Raw genomic sequence first — 19,650 nt, forward strand, 5'->3', positions numbered from 1 at the left:
ATTCATCATCCATTGTTAGGCAATTGTACATTATCAATGCATTTTTTTTGGATGCTTGTTCTAATTGATCATCACCTATTTCATGCATTGAGATTGTGGAATTGTGAAATTGGATCGAAAGCTTACCTAGTAACGTATTTTTGAGCTTTTCAAGCTTTGTGGACCATGCTTGCTATGTGAAATGATTTTTGACTTCTATATCCTTTTTCCTAAGTTCCATAGCATCCATGTGCTTCACCTCTATGTCACTTAGGTGTTGCAACAACTTCAATATGTGTTATTGATTGTTGTGTGAGTTTCATATACCATTTTGTTCACTAAGTCTACCTACACATCAATCAATGTCCATGCATTATCCAATTTCACAATTGCTTGATTAATTGCTTGAATGCTTTCATGCCTCTTCACTACTTGTGTGGTTGACTTAACCTACAAGTCTTTTGAAGTATTTCAAGCACACTAGAATGAGTAAAATGTGTGTCTTCTTTTGTATAATTGTGACATGGTTTCTAAATACTAGGGTGTGAGTTCTAAACCGCATGCAAGTTAGGACCCACACACTTATTTTTCATTAATGTCACACTAATTCACTCACTCAATTCTAGTGATTTACCTCATTCCAACAATCCATGCTTCCTTGCTTGTGCATTTACTTGTCTTATTATCTCCTGTTTTCTATGTTCAGGATGAGTCATCATAAGCAAAAATGGAAGCGGGAGAAGACACTACAAGAAAAAAGGCCTATGGCCACGCTTTTTTCTTGCCACGCTTCAAAAGCGTGGCCAAAAGTGGTCAATGGCCACGCTTTTATGAGGGTGGCGGTAGATTAGAGATTTGGCCACTTTTTTTTGCCACGCTTCAAAAGCTTGGCGAAAAGGATCAACGGCCACGCTTTTGTAAGGGTGGCAATTGATTAGAAAAACGGCCACGTTTTTTTTCTGCCACGCTTCAAAAGCGTGGCCATAGAGAGAAACATGGATGTTTTAAAAGCGTGGCGACAGGGTTACATTACGGCCACGCTTATAAAACGTGGCCATATCCTGATACTCTTTTGGCACGCTTTAAAAGCGTGGCCAAAAGGTTTAAAAAAAAAAACTAATAACCCCAAACCCAATAACCCTGAATCCTACTAACCTTGAAACTTCAAAAGCTTCGAGACTCTCTCAGTCTCCGTCACTCACAACCCATAACCCTAATAACCCCTCACGCTCCACCTTCCACATCCCTATCTCAATCTCCAGCTCCCGCAAACCTTAATCCCAATCCGACTCTGCTCTCCGCGCCACCGCCCCCGCCACCGTTGTAGCAACATCATCCCACCTTCTCCTACGTGCCGCCTCAGGTCTCCACTGGACCTCCCTTCGTGCCTCCCGCCGCCCCCTCCTTCCGGCCGCTGTCTCCTCAAGCACCGCACTTTTCTCCACTGCCAAATCCATCCGGAGGCGCCGCTCCGTCCAGCCTTGCCTACCAGAATCCGTCGATTCCACCTCCTGGTGTTAGCTCTGCAACTGCAATGGCTCCCGCCGTCGCCTCTGCTGCCGGTGGCATTGCTGTTCCAGCGTCTGTGCCGCACATGTAGCCAATGATGTCGTATCAGGCTCCCCCGACGTCTTCTCTTCCCTCGCTGCCCTCCACTCCAGCCAGTACCGCACCGGATTTGGCGCCATCCTCTCCACCGGTACCTTACTCTCCGCCCTCATTGTCGGATTCGTCGCCTTCTACGCCGCTCTGTTCTCCCTCGACCCCGTACCCTTCGTCAGAGACGTGCTCTTCTACTTGACGGCAACGATGTTCCTCTTCTACGTGTATCTTAGCGTGGAGATCTTCCTGTGGCAGGCGATTGGATTCGTAGGGTTTTATGCATTCTTTGTTGGTCTCATGTTCTATATGGACTTGGGAGTAGTTGATGGCAGAGGCAAGAGTGGGAATTCTTCCATAGATCTTGAGGAGCAGAAGGAATTAGTTGCGGTGCACATTGACTCCGATGCCAAGGTTTCAGGATCTATGAACAATGAGAAGCGCAGTTCTGGATTTCCGGGAGCTTATGGATTGGTATGTTTCAATTTCAATTAAAATGATAATTTTTCTGATTTAGAGTTTGATATAAAGGGATTTGGTTTTTTATGGCAATTGGATCTGGTAACTTGGCTTTCTTGGTTTGTTACTTTGTTGGCTAGCACCTGAATGAAAGAAATAGTAGTTGGAATAAGGAACCTGATCTATGTTCTTACCAACTCATTTGAATTTAGGCGTTGGATTCGTTTGATCATTTTTTGTAGTGTACATGGTTCTGTGCACATTTTCTAATTAAACTCATTGCATTGATGTAACCATGATCATTTTGATTGTATAATTAAAGCAATGGTTCTTATCTTTAACATAAAGTAGGCAATACTGTTCATTTCAGGGATAGAATTCTAGTTTATTTGATAAACATTATTCTATTGGAGGTTGTCCTGACTTATCCCTTGCTCTCTTCATCCAGATTTCTAAAGCATGAGAGATTCCTGTTGCAACTCTCAAACTGTCGATCCCCGAGCCAGCGCCGTCGCAATGGAGCAGACTTTACTCGTTGGCCAACATCGCTTTTTGTCCGATAGCCCTCTTGTATGCTTGCAAATCATTTGTGCCATTTGATCATCCCATAGCTTTCCTCTTCCCCAACACTGACTTGCCCCTCTGGTCAGTGGTGCTCACCACAAGCTTCTGCCTTGCATGCCTTCATTTAGTAATGGAAAAAGAACCTCCCAAAACTGAGCAAATACCTGTGGTTATCATGGCATTTGTTATGAGCTTGTTTTGGATATCTACCGCAGCTGGAGAACTGGTGAACTACCTTGAAACTTTAGGTCTAGTTCTCAAACTACCACCAGCAATCCTCTAGTGTGTATTATTATTAACATGAATCTCTTAATAGAAATTGAGGACAACTTATCTTTCTAATACGGGAAGGTATATTGTCAACACCAGCTATTTCTGCTGTGATAAGGAAGCAGAAGGCAAGCCAATCTAATTAACCCCTTTTTATCCTGTTTATTTTAGCATATACCTTTTCAGCTCACTTGCTAATCATTTTTCTCATTTCCTTATACTTTAACAGGCAAATGGTGGATTTATTATGAGTGCTAGCCATAATTCTGGAGGGCCGAAATATGATTGGGGTATTAAGGTAACTTAATATTTTTTAATTATGGGTCAATTGTGCATTGACTAATAGGTTATTTGGTATTCATTAAACATAATAAATACAGCTCTGTCGCATAAAGAAGATTTGTCTTGGTATATCTATAGCTAATTTCCATGTTGTGTGTATGTTTGCTAGTTGGTGTTTTTGACAAATCCTATTTTATTTACTCTAGTTTAATTACAGAAGTGGGCACCCTGCTCCAGAATCCATTACTCTAGAATTAATTTGTTGGTGATTTTTTTCTTGGTTCATTTATTCATTTTCTTTTTTCTTGAATGGTGCTATTAATGCATCTAAAATCTTGCACACAATTTTGCATCATCAGCCTACTCTGTTCCTATCCGGGATTACTCTAGTTAGCCACTAACATTTGGTCCTTTTTGGTGTTAAATCTCTTGATATTGCATTTGAATAGAGAAAAAGTACTGTTCAAGTAAGAAAGGAGCTACTGAAACTGATGCGCATGTATGACACACTATAATCATGTTGATATCATTGTTTTCCAGGGTGATAAAAAGGATTCAGTGACAGCAAGTCAAACCCTGGATTTGACATCTGGTTTTGAAGTTGGCCCAACAACAAATGGTTCACGCGATGCGGTATCATGTCATAGTGCTCGGTCGGTGTTGACTATTGCCTTCCAGTTTCCTTTTGACAGTAGTCTGCAGGATAATGTTGCTGTCATGGCACGCCAGTACATCCGTAGTGTGATTTCCTCTGTGCAGAGGGTTGCCATGGCGATTTTTCCATCTGGTATAAACCCGGCAGTTGGCTCAAAACTCTCTCTTGGTTTTCCAGAGGCTCTTACACTAGCCAACTGGATCTACTGCAGTTATAGGCAAGTCTGCATCTGTTGTATTGTGTTCAAGCTTTATTGTTGAATATTCATTCTTGAAAAGTATCTAATGATGCCCTTCACTTTTTTATTCTTTTTTCTTCTAATAACAGTTATTATTTGGGGGCAGAGTTGCTGAGATCTGATTCTCTCATTGGTGAGTCATTGCTTAAACATTTGTGGCATCATCAGGATGCCATTTTGTGCTGTTCTTTGAAGGTATGGCAGATGTTTTGTTCATAGTAGAGTTCATCATTTCCATGAAAGCCTTTAATTTAAGATATATATGATTCTCTGTTTGGATCGTAGTCGGTGCCGGTGTTCATCTTTGCAAACCAGGCTGGCCTTGACATGTTGGAAACAACTTTGGTGGCTTTACAAGACATCACATGGGTATTTAGAGGAAGGTAATTCATTAAGTCTGCAAAATTGTAACAATGAATCTTTCTCTAAGTGTTGTTTATGTATGTTCAACTTTAATTTGTGGGAAATGGGAATTGTTTCTTTCATTAACTGTTCTGTTTCTTTGTTTATCAGTGCCATGTATTAACTCCATCTTGTGAAGGCAGAGAAAGCTAGAAGATACATTCCAAAAGAATTCAAATAGGTTGAAGCTTTTGGGTAGGTCCAATATTATAATTTTCTCTCTTTAGATTATAAATGCAGCAATTCTTTTATGGGTTTGAGTCTTTAGGCAATTTGTGAATATTGAATCCAAGAAATGTCGTCAGTTTGGAAGACTAACTATTGCTGACGTGAACTCAGGGATATTTTTGTTTGATGTCTTCTGATTTGCATTTTAATCTTTACAATGATGGTTGCCCGATGTCTAGTGTTCCTCTGCGAGCCCAGAGCCACTACTAGATCCTGTTTTATTGTGCACCCACCCTCTGCCACTGTCGCTACCCCAGCGCCACCACTAGGCTGCCACTGTGTTGCTCCGGCCATTCACTCATCATCATCAATCTTTCCCTTCCCTTCCCCTGTTCCAATTCCCTGCTTCCCAGGTTCCCCTTTCATCTCATTTAATCTGGTTTAGCTCATTCTGTTTAGCTTGTTTAGTTCAACTAATTTAGTTTAGTTGAATTAGGTGGTTAGAGAATCTGGACTGGTTAGTGGATGTAGGTTTTGTTTTGTTTACTGCTGCTGTTCGGAATGAATTTGTCTTTCCTCTGAATGTTGCCCTGGATGAACTTGTTTATTGTGCTATTTTGGTGTTAAATTCTGGACTTGTGATTGATGTTTATTGTATTTTTTTCATTGTCCAAAATAGATGTTGTGAAAGTGTTACTGTTTCATTAATTTTTCTTGGTTTGTTGTTGTTGAGTGCTGCTCTGCTTGTTGCTTGGTCCATATTATATGAACTGCAATGATTTCAGTTTGTGGAACTGGTTAAGTCATATGAATTATGTTTGCTGCTTGCTTGAACTTGGGAAACATGCTATTTACTGCTGCTGTTTAATAAACAATTGCTTCTGTTGATGATTCTATTCTTATTTTGAGTTGTGTCTTGAACGTTCTGAATCCTGACACCAAAGTTTAATAATAATAATAATAATAATAATAATAATAATAATAATAATAATAATAATGTGATTTTTCTTATAGTATCATTGATTAGCATGTCAGATCTCCTTTTTTGAGTTACTAATGTTCAACTGTAATCAATTTCAGGGGGCCAATATTCTTGTAGATAATAAAAGTTGCATTAAACTTGCAGATTTTGGGGCCTCCAAACAAGTTGAGCTGGTAATCTAAGTCTTCTCTATTTCTCTACTATAGTACTATTAGATATACTATTTTGACTTTGTGAGGATCTTGTATCTGCGTATTTGTTGAAGAAGCGTCTTTGTTTGATTTAGGAGTTATTTATAACATAGTCTCGATTTTGTGTTCCTATTAATATCTTAGTTATTTATAACTATCTTTGATGTGCATCATATTCATTACTTCACATACAAAAAGAAAAGATAATTGATATTCATTATTCATTATGATACAAAGAAATCGAGCTAGCTAGTTCTAAATTTCTAATAGAAAGAGATGGAACTGCTACAGTTTTGCGATGGGGTTGCAACTCTTATGGAGCACATAGGTTCATAATACGCTTAATCTGAGCACATTGCACCATTAATATCTCAACCAATCATGTTCATTTCTGAAGTTTGAAGATTATATTAAAAAGATAATGACACTTGATCATTATGAGTTAGAGATACAGCATTATAAATCATTTGGTTGCAAGAAACTCCTTATTCAAACATCATAGGACAAAGCTAAATACTTAAGGAGTAAATATTTGCACTAGTTTTTTTTTCTAGAAGAATATAAATAAAAAATTCCATTAACCAGTCAATGCAAAAGCAGTTAGAACCGATTCCAGTCTAAAATTATTGCTTGTGTTAATGTGTAACTATTGATTAACATATCTACAAGTGTTTTAAAGTGGTGTTCTAGTTTTTTCTGGTTGATGAAGGAGTCATTGTTTTATTTGTTGTCACTCACCGGTTGTGTACTTTTTTATTATGCCTTTTGTTTTTTATGAAGAAGATTTGGATCTAGTTCTGCAGGCTGAAGAGGCTTAGATTGATGTTGAAAGAGTTCATACAATTGCATTAGGAGCCAAGAAGAACTAGTGTCATGATGATCTCTATCTTTTTTTTCCGGTTTTAAATCATGTTGTAATTTTGCTTCATTTTCATCTTCAATTGTAATTTTGTAGGTTTGGTAATAAAAAAGGATTGAAAATTTATAATGTAGTAATGAAGATCAAGTAAGGAAAAGAATTTTTTTTTTTAATTTAACAAGGCTTTCGCCACGCTTCAAAAGTGTGGCCGTATCTCTACCTATCGCCACACTTCAAAAGCGTGGCCATATCTCCCATATGGCCACGCTTTTAAAACGTGGCCATATCTCTCGCATACGGCCACGCTTTAACAGGTGGCCAGTTGTAAAAAGCGTGGCAAAAGAAAAAGCGTGGCGATAGGTCACCAAAAGCGTGGCGATAGAGCAACCGCCACCCTTTCATACGCCACCCTTTCAAAAGCGTGGCGGTAGCTCAAAAAGCGTGGCGAAAAGCTATCGCCACGTTTTTTTCAGCTTTTCACCACGCTTTAAAAGCGTGGCAATAGACATTTTTTCTTGTAGTGAGAACACGCAGTATCGGTCGACCTACCAGCTGAAGGTAGCAACTAGGAAGTCGCCGTATCCCCTTTGCTCATCTTTGGATGCACTGAGGACGGTGCAAACTTTTAAGTGTGGGGAGGTCATCCGACCGCTCGACATTTTTGGGTGACAAGTTTTTGATCCCAACACTTTTGCATTTCATTTTTAGGTCTTTTAGGATTTTTGGTTGCATTGCATATGTATATATTAAGCTTAGTCAAAATCACGATATTTTCCAAGGATTTTATCTATAAGGGCACCCCAATTGATTGAAAAAAATTATTTTTTTTAGAACTTGCTTGAATTATATACTTTGTGGATCATGTTTTGAGCTAAGAACACAAGCATGTGAGATTTGAGCCTAATTGTGTGGTTACATCATACATAACCACTTACTTTCATTCTTGTGTGCATTATTCTCTTTCTATGATTGTAATCCTTGATTTGTTTGATTCTTTATGTCAATTATTTTGTGTATACATGCATTTATATGATTGAGGCCATTGTTCAAATAGCTCACTTACCCAAATAGCCTACCTTTTATCCTCCATTGTTAGCCAATTTTGAGCCTATACTTAACCCATTTGTTCTTAATTGTAGCACATTACAAGCCTAAGTGAAAAACAATAAATGTCCTTAATTTGAATCTTTGATTAGCTTAGGCTAGTGAGAGTGTTCATCATTTGATTTTAGGAACAGTGGGTAGAGATAAAAGTGTATTTTTGTATTTGTGTTGAGAATCTTGGGAATTGGGAACATACTCATGTATTAATCATGTGTAATCCTTATGCATTGATATTCTTGTATATATTTTAGTTTGAAAAGAAAAAAAATGAGAAAAAAATAATATATATATATATATATATATATATATATATATATATATATATATATATATATAAAAGAAGAAAAAGAAAATATATAGAAAAGAAAGAAAAAGAAAAGCAATAAAAAGGGGACAAAGTGCCCCAAAAGTGAAGTTCAATAAGAGTCAATACATATGTGTGGTGATCAAAAAGGGAATACATGAGTGTGTGTAAAAGTGAAGAATGGATAGCTAGGTTGTTTAGAATTGTATAAGTTATCATAGGTTAGGTGGGAAGTTTAAGTCAATCAAAGATCCAAATCTCAAACTTACTTGACCATATGCATCCTACCTTGACCCTAGCCCCATTACAACCTATGGGAAAGTCCTCATGATATTTGTATGCATGCATAAAGTAATTGTTGATTGTTAGATGAAAAACAAATCTTGGAAAACATGATTAGGGGAGAATTGAGTGAATCAACCCCATACACTTGAATGACTAGAGCGGATACACATCCGGTGAGGGTTCAATTGCTCAATTACATGTTTCCACCCATGATCATCTCTTTTCTTGCAAGTTTGTAAAATCTTTTTAATAATTCAATTCAATTGTGGGTTTGATTTGACTCCTATAGCTTTAGCCCTTATACTTATATATGTATTCTTGAAAGTTGACTTATTTTGACCAAGTAGTTGCATTCATGTAGATAGATTGCATATAGATAGGTTGCATGTAGTTAGTTTGCATTGAATAAATGTTGATGCCCTTTTGGTGTAGCCAGGTCCTAGCAATCCAAGAACACCTCACAGTATATCAGCTTCATTTCCAACTAGTTGCAGTCTCTCGTTGAACCTGAGTACGATCTTTCTACCGTTAGCTGGCTTCATAACTTCCTTCACACTTAGATGAATTTGCTTGAATGTCCCATCGGACTCTATAAATTATAGTTACTCTATATGAGTAACCATTCTGGCCAAGATGCAATGAAATCATAGAAAAATTAAGCATAAATAAATGGGATAAATTCTTGTATACCAATTCTTTTAACATCCCGAAATTTGGTGGTCTTGCGTCCCTTGCGCTTCTGAGCCTTCAATGCAGCAAACAGGTTGTCAACGTGTTGCTCAAAAGAGTCTACCTCATCTTCCTCTGGGTTTAAGCCTTCATCACCCGGCTCCGAGTTTTGAACACTATTCGTGCAAGTTTGTGGAGCAGGTAGTGGTTCGGTACGAGGCGGTTGAAAGGGGCGTAAAGATGAGGTTGCGGGGGCACCAGCACCACTAGACGGGGAAATTAGACAATCCACTTGATGCACAGATGAAGCTGCAGCAAATCTTATTTGAGGTTGCTGACTGATAAACTCCGATTTCGTGGTTTATCTTGTGCTTAATTTGGGGGATTTTATCACCTTTTCCCACATTTATTCAATGAAATAGCATGATTTTGTAATTCTCTCTTGAATTGTGCTTAAGAGTAAAAACATGCTTTTTAGGCCCTTAAATTAGTGATTTTAACTCACTTTAATTCCATAAGATGCCTTGATGTGTTTGTTGAGTGATTTCAGGTTCATAAGGCAAGTATTGGATGGAAGAAATGAGGAAAAAAGCATGCAAAGTGGAGAATGCATGAGAAAACAAAAAAAAATTGGGAATGCATCGATGGGCGCGCACGTGCAGAAGTGATTTCACATAGAGACGTGCACGCGTACATACCGCGTACGCGCGGATGAAGAAACAGCCAATCGACGCGCACGCGCACATGGCGCGTACGGCCGATACCAGCACGTGACTCACTTAAAGGCAAAATGCTGGGGGTGATTTCTGAGCTACCCAAGGCCAAATCCAACTTGTTTCTGAGTGTATTTCATGCAGAATTGAAGTCCAAGCAAAGGGGGGCAATTGTTTGAAGTGTTAGCATCATGTAGAGTAGTTTCTAGAGAGAGAAGCTCCCTCTTCTCTCTAGAATTAGGTTCGGTTAGGTTAATCTCTTCTAGATCTAGGTTCAATCTCATGTTTTCATCTTGCTTCCTTTATGAATTCTTGCTTCTACTCTTTGATTTTCATGGTTTGTAGTGTTAATTTTCCTTTTATGCTTTCTTTTATGTTCATGGATGCTCTTGTTGGATTTGGATCCCTTTTAATGCAATTTAATGTTTGATGTTCTTTTATTGTTGATTTGAGTTGTGAATTTACTTTCTTTGCAATTGGTAGTTGGTAGATTTATAATTCTTGCATATTTACCATGCTTTCCATTTATACCCACCAAGTGTTTGACAAAATGCTTGGTTAGGATTTAGAGTAGACTTTGAGCATTCTTGGCTTGGAAAGAGTAATTAGGTAATATTGAGTCATGAAAACCCAATTTAGATTGGTGATCTAGAGTTGTTAGTTAATATTAATTCCATTGACTCTAATCTCTTGCTAATTTAATTAGTGAGTTGATTGGGACATTTAGATTGAGATTAGCTAGTCTTGTTTGACTTTCTCTCATGGAAGATAATGTGATACCTTCTTCTAATGTTGGAGATGACGAAATAAGATAAATTCTTGTTAATTATTGTTATTAGTGACTAGGATGGAAAGCCTATGATCTCAATCCTTGCCTTGAATGTCTCTCTTTATTAATTGCTTTCTTTAATTGCTCTCTTTACTTTTCTTGTCATTTATTTTCTTGTCCTCTTATCAAATCAAACCCCCTTGTTCCTTCATAGCCAATAAGCATACACTTCATTGCAATTCCTTGTGAGACGAACCGGAGTCCAAATACTTCGGTTAATTTTTATTGGGGTTTGTACTTGTGACAAAACCATATTTTAATTTGATGTGAGAGTTGTTTGTTGGTTTGGAGCTATGCTTACAACGAAGTAATTCCTTTCTTTAAGAAGAAAATCTAGACCGACAATAAATTTTTGTATCACTGACATGCTGTGTTTAACTTTGATTTCTTCATGTAACGACCCATCCTAGGCATCTCAGTAAACTGGGTACCACCAAGGATATCACTTATACTTTTATCAAACTGAAAAAAAAAATGATGATTTTACAGCACTAAATATCAGCAAATAAGTAAATCCAAACCAAAAAAAGAGAGAAGCATCAACTCAGCTTCCTAGACGGGAGAACTTAAAAATCGTACATAGTGGAAAACACTTCGAGGAACACTGCTAGCAATAGTTTATTTGGTTAAATATAAAATTGATAAGTTTATATTTAAACTAGCCAACTTTGAAGTTGAGACATGAGCATTAAAATGACTAATTATTTAAAGTAGAAAAACTAATAATGCATATTCCCTGGCAAAAACTAGTTGTATGTTTTAAGTAATGTTTTACCTCCAATTCAGCCACTGAAGCTTTAGGTCATGCAAGAATCAAATGCTTTTCAAGTACAATGTTATGACAAGAAAGTTATGTCTGTCAAAGAGACTTCTAAAACAAAGCTACTAACCGCACAAATTCCTGAAGAATATAACTCAAATTTGGAAGATGTCAATAATATATATGCATTATTGTAATAATTTTTCATCTATCAAACTTAATAGCAAGAAATCCAACATGATTTTGACAAGGAAAAGAAGGGCATAATAATTTATTGAATTCAAGGATACAAATAATATCATAAACAACCAATTCAACATAATAAAAAATAAAAAATGGAATGAAAAGAAGCATCTAGAAGGATATCAAAATTTGGATGATTTATCTAAAATAGATATCAAAATTTGGTTGAAATATGCACTTATTAAAGTAGGGAGGAACAGGGCAACGAGAACCTTTTGTCATGCTCCTAAACTGTTCAAAAGTAGCATATTACATAATATATCCTCCTAAATTACAGTAAAAACAATTCCCATTAGAACACCACAAATGTTGATATGATAACAATATAACCTTCTTGCTAATGCAAATCAAATGTCTAGTAAAATACTAGGAACAAAAAATACTACCAAATGCAGTGAACCAAAGATAAACTAAATTATTAGTGAATCAAATATATTATACAAGTGCAGCATGGCAACAATGCTTCCTTGAAGTTGATTTTTCTTATTTAGTATTTTTAAACTAATGTAACAGTAACAAAGGGAGGAATTTGATCATGGAAACACAAAACTAAATCCATAAATAAGGGATAAGTAATAGGTGAACTTTCAATTGGCAAATCAACAACCACACAAAGTCAACTAGCGGTGCTTACCGGCAGCGGGAGGAAGGTTATTGACGGTAAGAGAGGAGCACCTCACCACACAGCTTCTTGACGGGTGGACACAGCTCGACGACGCGGATGGATTCTGGTTTTAGGACGTCGACGGCTACTCCAACTTGACCAGCTCTAAACACTACTTGGAGGAGGAGACTGGGTCCAATGGCAACTAAATTGGGGTGCAGAGAGTGGAAGGCTTTAGCGGTGACAATAATAAGGATTAAGGAAGTGGCAGGGGTTTATGGGTTTTGAACAAAAAGAGAGTAATTTGAGTCTCTTTCGTAGGGGTGTACATAAAATAACCAAATTGTGGTTAACCAGTTAAAAAACCATAACCACATTTTGGTTAACCCATTTAATAAAATAATTTTAAAAACCATATCCATATTATTAAAAAGTGGTTAACCAAAACCAAAATTAAAAAATCGGTTTTTAACCGATTAACCAAAACTAAAACCAAATTTTATGCAACTCTTGTGTTCAAATTGGTTAACCGATTTTTTTGTAAATACCAGTTTTTAATCGGTTAAAATCGGCTTTTAACTGGTTAAAATCGGTTTTTAACCGATTAAAAATCGATTTTTAATTTTTTTTTGAAAAATCTAATTTTTCTATGTGAAAACCATTTTTTTAAAAATCGGTTATTTTTCAAAACAGGTTTTATTTTTATAACCGGTTAAAAATTGGTTTTTGAATTTTCTAACCGGTTAATAACCAATTTTATCATATAAAACCAATTTGGTTAATTAACCAAATTATATTTTTGGCTAACCCAAAAACAGGTTTGGTTTTTGGATTAACCAAACCATGTACAATCCTACTCTTTTGAAGGATTGATACATACACTACTAATAAATTATAATAGTCCCAATCAACACCACTAGACTATCAAAACAGTCCCAATCATATCAGGAGACTATAAAAAAGTTTAACTTTGGAGTCTATGATGCAGATTTTGGGTGGGAAAAATCTATCTGGACGAGTCCTATTGATTCAACAATTCACGGGCTTGTTTAACCCTGCTTGTTTTGCATAAACCATCCACCAAAGCCCCATATATAATAACATTTGGTTTTTCAGTGTTGTTATCATCATCCAATTTGAAATACATGTCCATATCAGAGGTTTCTATGTCACCTTGCATTCTGGCAAAAATCTGGCAAGCTTTTTCAATTTGCCCAACTTTACAATGACTATCTATCAAAGCTGTATATGTAACAATATTTGGCATGAAACTTTCATGTACCATCATCTTGAATAGTTTATTTGCATCGAACAACTTTCTTGCCTTCAGGTATGCATGAATAAGTTCAATATACGTCACCACATTAGCCGTCAACCATACCATAACATTTCATCACACCATTTGCGAGCTTGTTGGATGAGACCAGCTTTGCAAAAGCTACCAATCAAAATAGTATAGGTGTAAACACTGGGAACAATGCCATTCCTTTTAATTTCTTCAAACAAAAGAAAAGCCTTCTCTACTTTGGAGGCATTACATAAAAAAGTAATTACTTTAAAATATGTACTATCATCTGGAACAAAACCCTTGCTTATCATTTCACATATTATCTAAAAGGCTTTATCAAACTTTCCAGCCCCACAAAGACACCGTACAAAGTTGTTTACATTGACCTTATATAATACAACCCTTGAATCCACAAATGAACTAATATTAATAGCTACAAAACTATACTATCATAACCACTACCAAAAATACTACCCTGCAACTAATCACTAATACTTACGCTAATTTGCGGTGTAATGGATATACAATGAAAGTTATAAATTCAACGAAGAATTAACCTAGCGTTTAATCCAACATTGATGAAGTTTGTATGTAAGCAAGAAATAATGCTTTAAACCTCGAAAGGCAGGAAAAGTTACCATTAGTTTAGATTCTTAGATTCACAAAAAAGATTATTATGTTCACAAGAAATGATGCTTTAAACCACAATCTGCTATCATCACTAGTTATAGCCAAAATGAATGAGTAAAGAAAATGGCTAATAGGGTGGGAATGATTAAGAAAGTGGCGGAAGCTATAATAAACCATAAAATGGCAGCGCAAAGTGCAGAACCATGGTAGTGGAGCACAAAATAGTCCAAGCAAATCAAACCTTTATCTGTATAGTCAAATAGTAATAATAACAATAACTTGGAACTTGGATTAGGTACTAAGCACTGCAACACACAAAGTTTATCATTATTAGTATTTTAGTTATTATAAAGCTTCATGATTCAACTCCAGATCTCTCTTGGGGGACGAAATTGGGTAACTCTCCATACAAACAGAAACACATGATCTCGTGCATTATGAGATCTGAGAGTTTAATTATTCGACATTTATTCTAGAAATAAACATATATATAAACACTACTATACTATGCAAAATCTTCAGCAACTAGCCCCATCCCCATTGAGTTAAACTATCGTACCCAACTAAATGGCTAAATAAATCACTGAAATCCATAATTTACTTTCACCTCCTCCAGTATTTGGTGCAAAAGAAATATGTCCGTGCTAGTTATGAACTCAAAGCCGAATTTCTTGCGGTACTTTGCTCCAAATTGAAGCAATCCTTGCAATGTTCAAAGTCTCAAATATGTAAGACCTTTGGCGGTGTCTTTTAATTACATAATAATAAAACCACCGGATTGACTATGGCAAGTTGAAATATAGTAAAAGACCCTTTTTGCAGGCAGACATATGACATCGTATCGTCTTAATTTCTCCATGCCCTGTAGTAATAGCATCACCTATGTGCCTGTGTGCTGAGAATGCATCCAACCATGCTCAAATTGGCAACTTGTTGAACCACAAGTCTCTTGCGATTGATGTTGCATGCTCCAGCGAAGAGAACGAAGAAGCCTTTTCCATTGCCTTGCAAAACAAGAAGCTAGATCCACAAAGAAAGAGGTCCATCTCTTCCAATTTCCCTATTAAGTCCAATCATGTCAATCAATATATAAGTCCAGGCACAGTAGGTTAAATAATACAACAAATTAAATAACTTTAAGACAAAATAGATCATTAATATCAGTTTCCAGGTGGAGCAATTGTAACTAATGAGTAATATACATCAAGTGTTTTCATGTTCTAATTTTTATTATATGCTAGTTGCTAATTAATAATTTTGCAAGTGTCTAACCCTCAACAGGACTATACATAGAATAATAGTGCACATGTCCTATATTGGTGACTAAATACATCTATAAATCGGTAGCCTCTTCGCAAGTATCGATGGCATCAGTGGTGGGTTCTTCTAAATCGTCGTCCATTCTCAATGACAAACCTTCGACGTCAAACTCAGACAACCCAGTCAAACTCGGTTGAGGGAAAAGTTTGACTTGACATTATTCTATGTCTTCACCCATGTCAAACAAATCCCTTGGGTTCACATGGACTACTACACTCCATTCTTTATCAACTTCATCATCTACATAGTATACAAGGCAAGCCTCGGATGGAAGAATGTACAGTTCGTCATCTTCTCGATCACCGGTATGAATTGGATGAGAGAAGTTGACCACTGTGTGTCCCAAAAAGTCTTATTTTATGCCTCTGCCAGAGGTGGTATTTGCCCAAATACATCTAAACAAGACGACTATGAATTGACCGCTGTAATTTAACTCAATGATGTCCACTAATTTTTCGTAATACGAGCCGTTACCAATAGCACCATTACTGTCGCGCTTGCTTGCATAACTCATAATGTAAGAAGTGACATAAACCCCGCTATTTTGGGTTTTCAACCCTTCCTCTCTCCACAAGGTTCTAAACTTAAATCCATTTACGTTGTAAAATGTAAAGCGGCTAACTTGAACATTGGGGCCACATGCAAGCCACTACAATTCGTTCGAGTGCATGATGCTTCCCAATGAAACCTTGCAAGGAAAAATTATGTGTTCATCAACTTGGGATACAAATGACAGGACACCATTTGAATATGTAAATGGATTAATGATAACAGGATTCACCTCACACTTGAACCAATCGGAAATTTCTCTGTGCACAACACTGCCTATGTGAGTCTGGGACTTTGTTTTACTTTCCATCTTTCTCTTTGTGATGGCCCTAAAATCACTGGATAGGTCACAACAATTTCATGTCAAAATCTCCAACTGTAGTAGATCATTATCGAAATCCATAATTTCAAATTCACTTACTCTAAGAATTTTTCCACGGTCGAACAATTGACCGATACGTGACGATGAGCTTGGAATTTTTTAGTTGGTGTGAGAGTTTAAAGAGAAGCAGCCCGACAGCCTTTCCAACCTCTAGGAACATGGTTGTACTTTCATTAGGCATAAGTTCACGCAGTTGATTATCAACACGCATTGGTTGATTAATCCTACTCTCAACATTATCTAGGTACCTTGAACAGAATACGAGAATCTCCTCAGATAAGCATCCCTCTGCAATTGAGCTTTCTGGTTGTGATCTGTTATGCACGTACTGCTTGAGATGACATACCTACCTTTGAGAATATAGCAGGTGCATATTATGTTGGGGTTGCCGAAATTAAAAATATAAACACAAATTCAATTGATGATTACCTTTCAATTGGGTACATCCATCGATAATGCACTAGGCCACCGAGACGCACCTCCTCAACCAGATGTACTGTCAAGTGAACCACGACTCTGAAGAAAGATTGGAAAAATTCATCTCCATGAGACACAGAGTGTGAACACATGATCCTGAAGGAGAGGAAGTTGTTGAGGGTATACGGATTTGCTGCATATTCGGTGAAAAAAGGAAGATAAATCCGCCAGGACAGAAGACACTAGGGCAGGCAATGCATTCTATATTGACCATTTTTTTAAACACAACAGGTTAATAGCAATCACCTTTATTTACTTAAAAAATAGAATGTACAATACTCTTTTATTTTAGACCATAATAAGAGTACAATATTCAACTGCTTGTTTTTGGAAATATGTTATTTTAAAATCTTTAAAATTTAATTTATCCAAATAATTTATTCTTACAAAAAATTATTATAGTAAAATTTAAAAATTTTATTTTTATACTAAAAGCAATAATAAATATGTATAAAAACATATTTAAAATTATTTTTTTAAAATACTATAAATTATTTTTATTACCTTTTGAGAATGTTTAAAAAGAACTCAACTTTTATGTTTTGTGAATATAAAAGAAGTTTATAACTATGATCTTTCGTATATAGTCGTCTAAAAAGATAGATAAGTTTAATTGAATGATAGTAAAAATATTAAATTTTTATTCATTTTCATTATTCAATTTCATCTTATTATTCATTTCATTCCATGCATAATTGTTATAATCTCCATGTATGCTACTCAAGCAATTTATGTAGTTTGGCATCTTCTTCAGAAACCTCTATAACCTCTAGCAGTTTTTGCCAAATTCGCTTTTTCAGGAAAACTACGGGTGCCTCTAGCGGATTACGTTAAATTTAAAAACCGCTGTATCCTATAGCGGTTTATATAAAATAAAAAAAGTTGCATACGAGTATGATGTTTTACAAAAGAATCCCGCTAGGGAGACAATAGGGTATCTTTACAATGTCTACAATGGGCTGTTTATTTGGCCCAATATGAGTTAAAAAAGAAAATCAACCCACCTTTACCCTAATTCCAAAAGTCCTATTCATTTTTGTGTTAATTATAACCACATAATCCCTAATTCAAATTTTTTCCAATTCCCTTTTTTTGTATCGACGGCAACCTTACCCTCCAAACCCTGCAGAGTTACTCCTGATAATCCCACCATCGCGGCACGCGTAACCTGGAACCTCCATCAATGCTGACCAGACCTGCACCGCCCAACCTCCTTCATGCGTGTCGTCTTTTATCGCTGGTAGCAACCACTTCAGTTGACCCCTGACCTGCACCGCTCACTATTCCACGCACTCTTCTTCCATCGCCGGTTTGTCTCAGCGTGAGTAACCTGTATGGTGTGCGCGCCCTGCATTCGCCTCTGTTCTGCCTCCTGCGTCAGCCAGTTGAAGCCCTGACTGTTGGATGGGTCACGGTCTCCTTGCTGTTACGGCCTGGTGCGCGTAATTAAACTTCGCACAACTGAACCAGCAAGTGCACTAGGTCGTCCGAGTAATACTTGAGTAAGTCAGGGTCGATTCCACGAGGATCGTTGGCTTGATTCAAGCTATGGACACCTTGTAAATCTTAGTCAGGCGGATATAAAAGTTGTTGATTGTTTAAGCGCATAAAAGTAATATAAATATAACGTTACTCAGTAATTGTAGATTCAGTGATAAGAAGATGGTTAAGGCCTCGGTAATGCTTTATTCTTCTAGATCAATCCTGTCTTACTATCTACTCCAACTGTGAATGATTTCTTCTATGGCAGGGTGTATGTGATCAACGCCAGTTGAGAGGCCGCTAATGTTCCTCTAGGCCGAACACCAGGCTTAGTGCGCATCCAGTCTGAATGAAGGTGAAGTTCCTACAGCTCATTCCCCTTGGTGATCCTACTCAAAACACCACAGACAAGGTCGAATCTTCTGGATCAGAGAATGCTGCGCCTTGGTTTTAGCCTTTACCACAAAGACTTTAATCTCCCCATACCTCGGCTGAACTGATGTCTCGAGAAGTCCCCAACGAATTCGTGGATTAGTTGTCTAAGAGATGTATGATCAAGCTTGTGGTTCAGCGTTGTTCGATGAAAGACTCACACTGATACCCATGTAGAATAGAGATAACTTGTGACGGTTCAACTCATTCATAAGGTTGAAGAACGAAGATACATCTTAGAATAAAATCAAACACGAATGGAAATAGAACAGTAGTACTTTTATTAATCCATAAAATTCAGCAGAGCTCCTAACCTTAACCTAGGAGGTTTAGTGGCTCATATTGATAGAGAAATACAATTAAACGTAAAAGAGGGGGAAGAAGATCTAAAGTAGAGTGATCTTCTCCTATATATAATAAACTAATGACTAAGGACTATATAAGAAGGGCAAAACAGTCTTTTAGTGCGAGAATCTACTTCTGGGGCCCATTTAGTGAGTGTTTGGGTTGAGCTTTGAGTGTCTCCACGAGCTAGGGTCCCTTAAGGGCATTGAACGCTGGCTAGGGACCCCCTTCTGGGAATTGGACGCTAGCTACTCCCCTGTGGGCGCTGGACGCCAGGAATGGGGTTGGTGGCTGGCGTTGAATGCCAGTTTTGGACCTATAATTCCGAAGCAAAGTATAGACTATTATATATTTCTGGAAAGCCCTGGATGTTAGTTTTCCATAGCCATTAAGAACGCTCCATTTAGAGTTCTGTAACTCCAGAAAAGCTCTTTTGAGTGCACAGAGGTCAAATCCTGACAGCATCTACAGTGCTTTCTCTGTCTCTGAATCAGACTTTGTCAAAACTCAGATTTCAGCCAGAAAATACCTGAAATCACCATAAGACACAAAAACTCATAGTAGAATCCAAAAATATGAAATTTAC

General features: G+C 37.1%; 1 pseudogene; it reads left to right on the plus strand.

Annotated features, from left to right (window-relative positions):
* The first annotated feature begins 1,513 nt into the window (after positions 1 to 1,513).
* LOC112763170 (cation/calcium exchanger 5-like) lies at positions 1,514 to 2,884 on the plus strand (annotated as a pseudogene).
* The last annotated feature ends 16,766 nt before the right edge of the window (positions 2,885 to 19,650 follow it).

This window comes from Arachis hypogaea, chromosome 17 (assembly GCF_003086295.3).
Source record: "Arachis hypogaea cultivar Tifrunner chromosome 17, arahy.Tifrunner.gnm2.J5K5, whole genome shotgun sequence".
NCBI classification, from domain to species: Eukaryota; Viridiplantae; Streptophyta; class Magnoliopsida; order Fabales; family Fabaceae; genus Arachis; species Arachis hypogaea.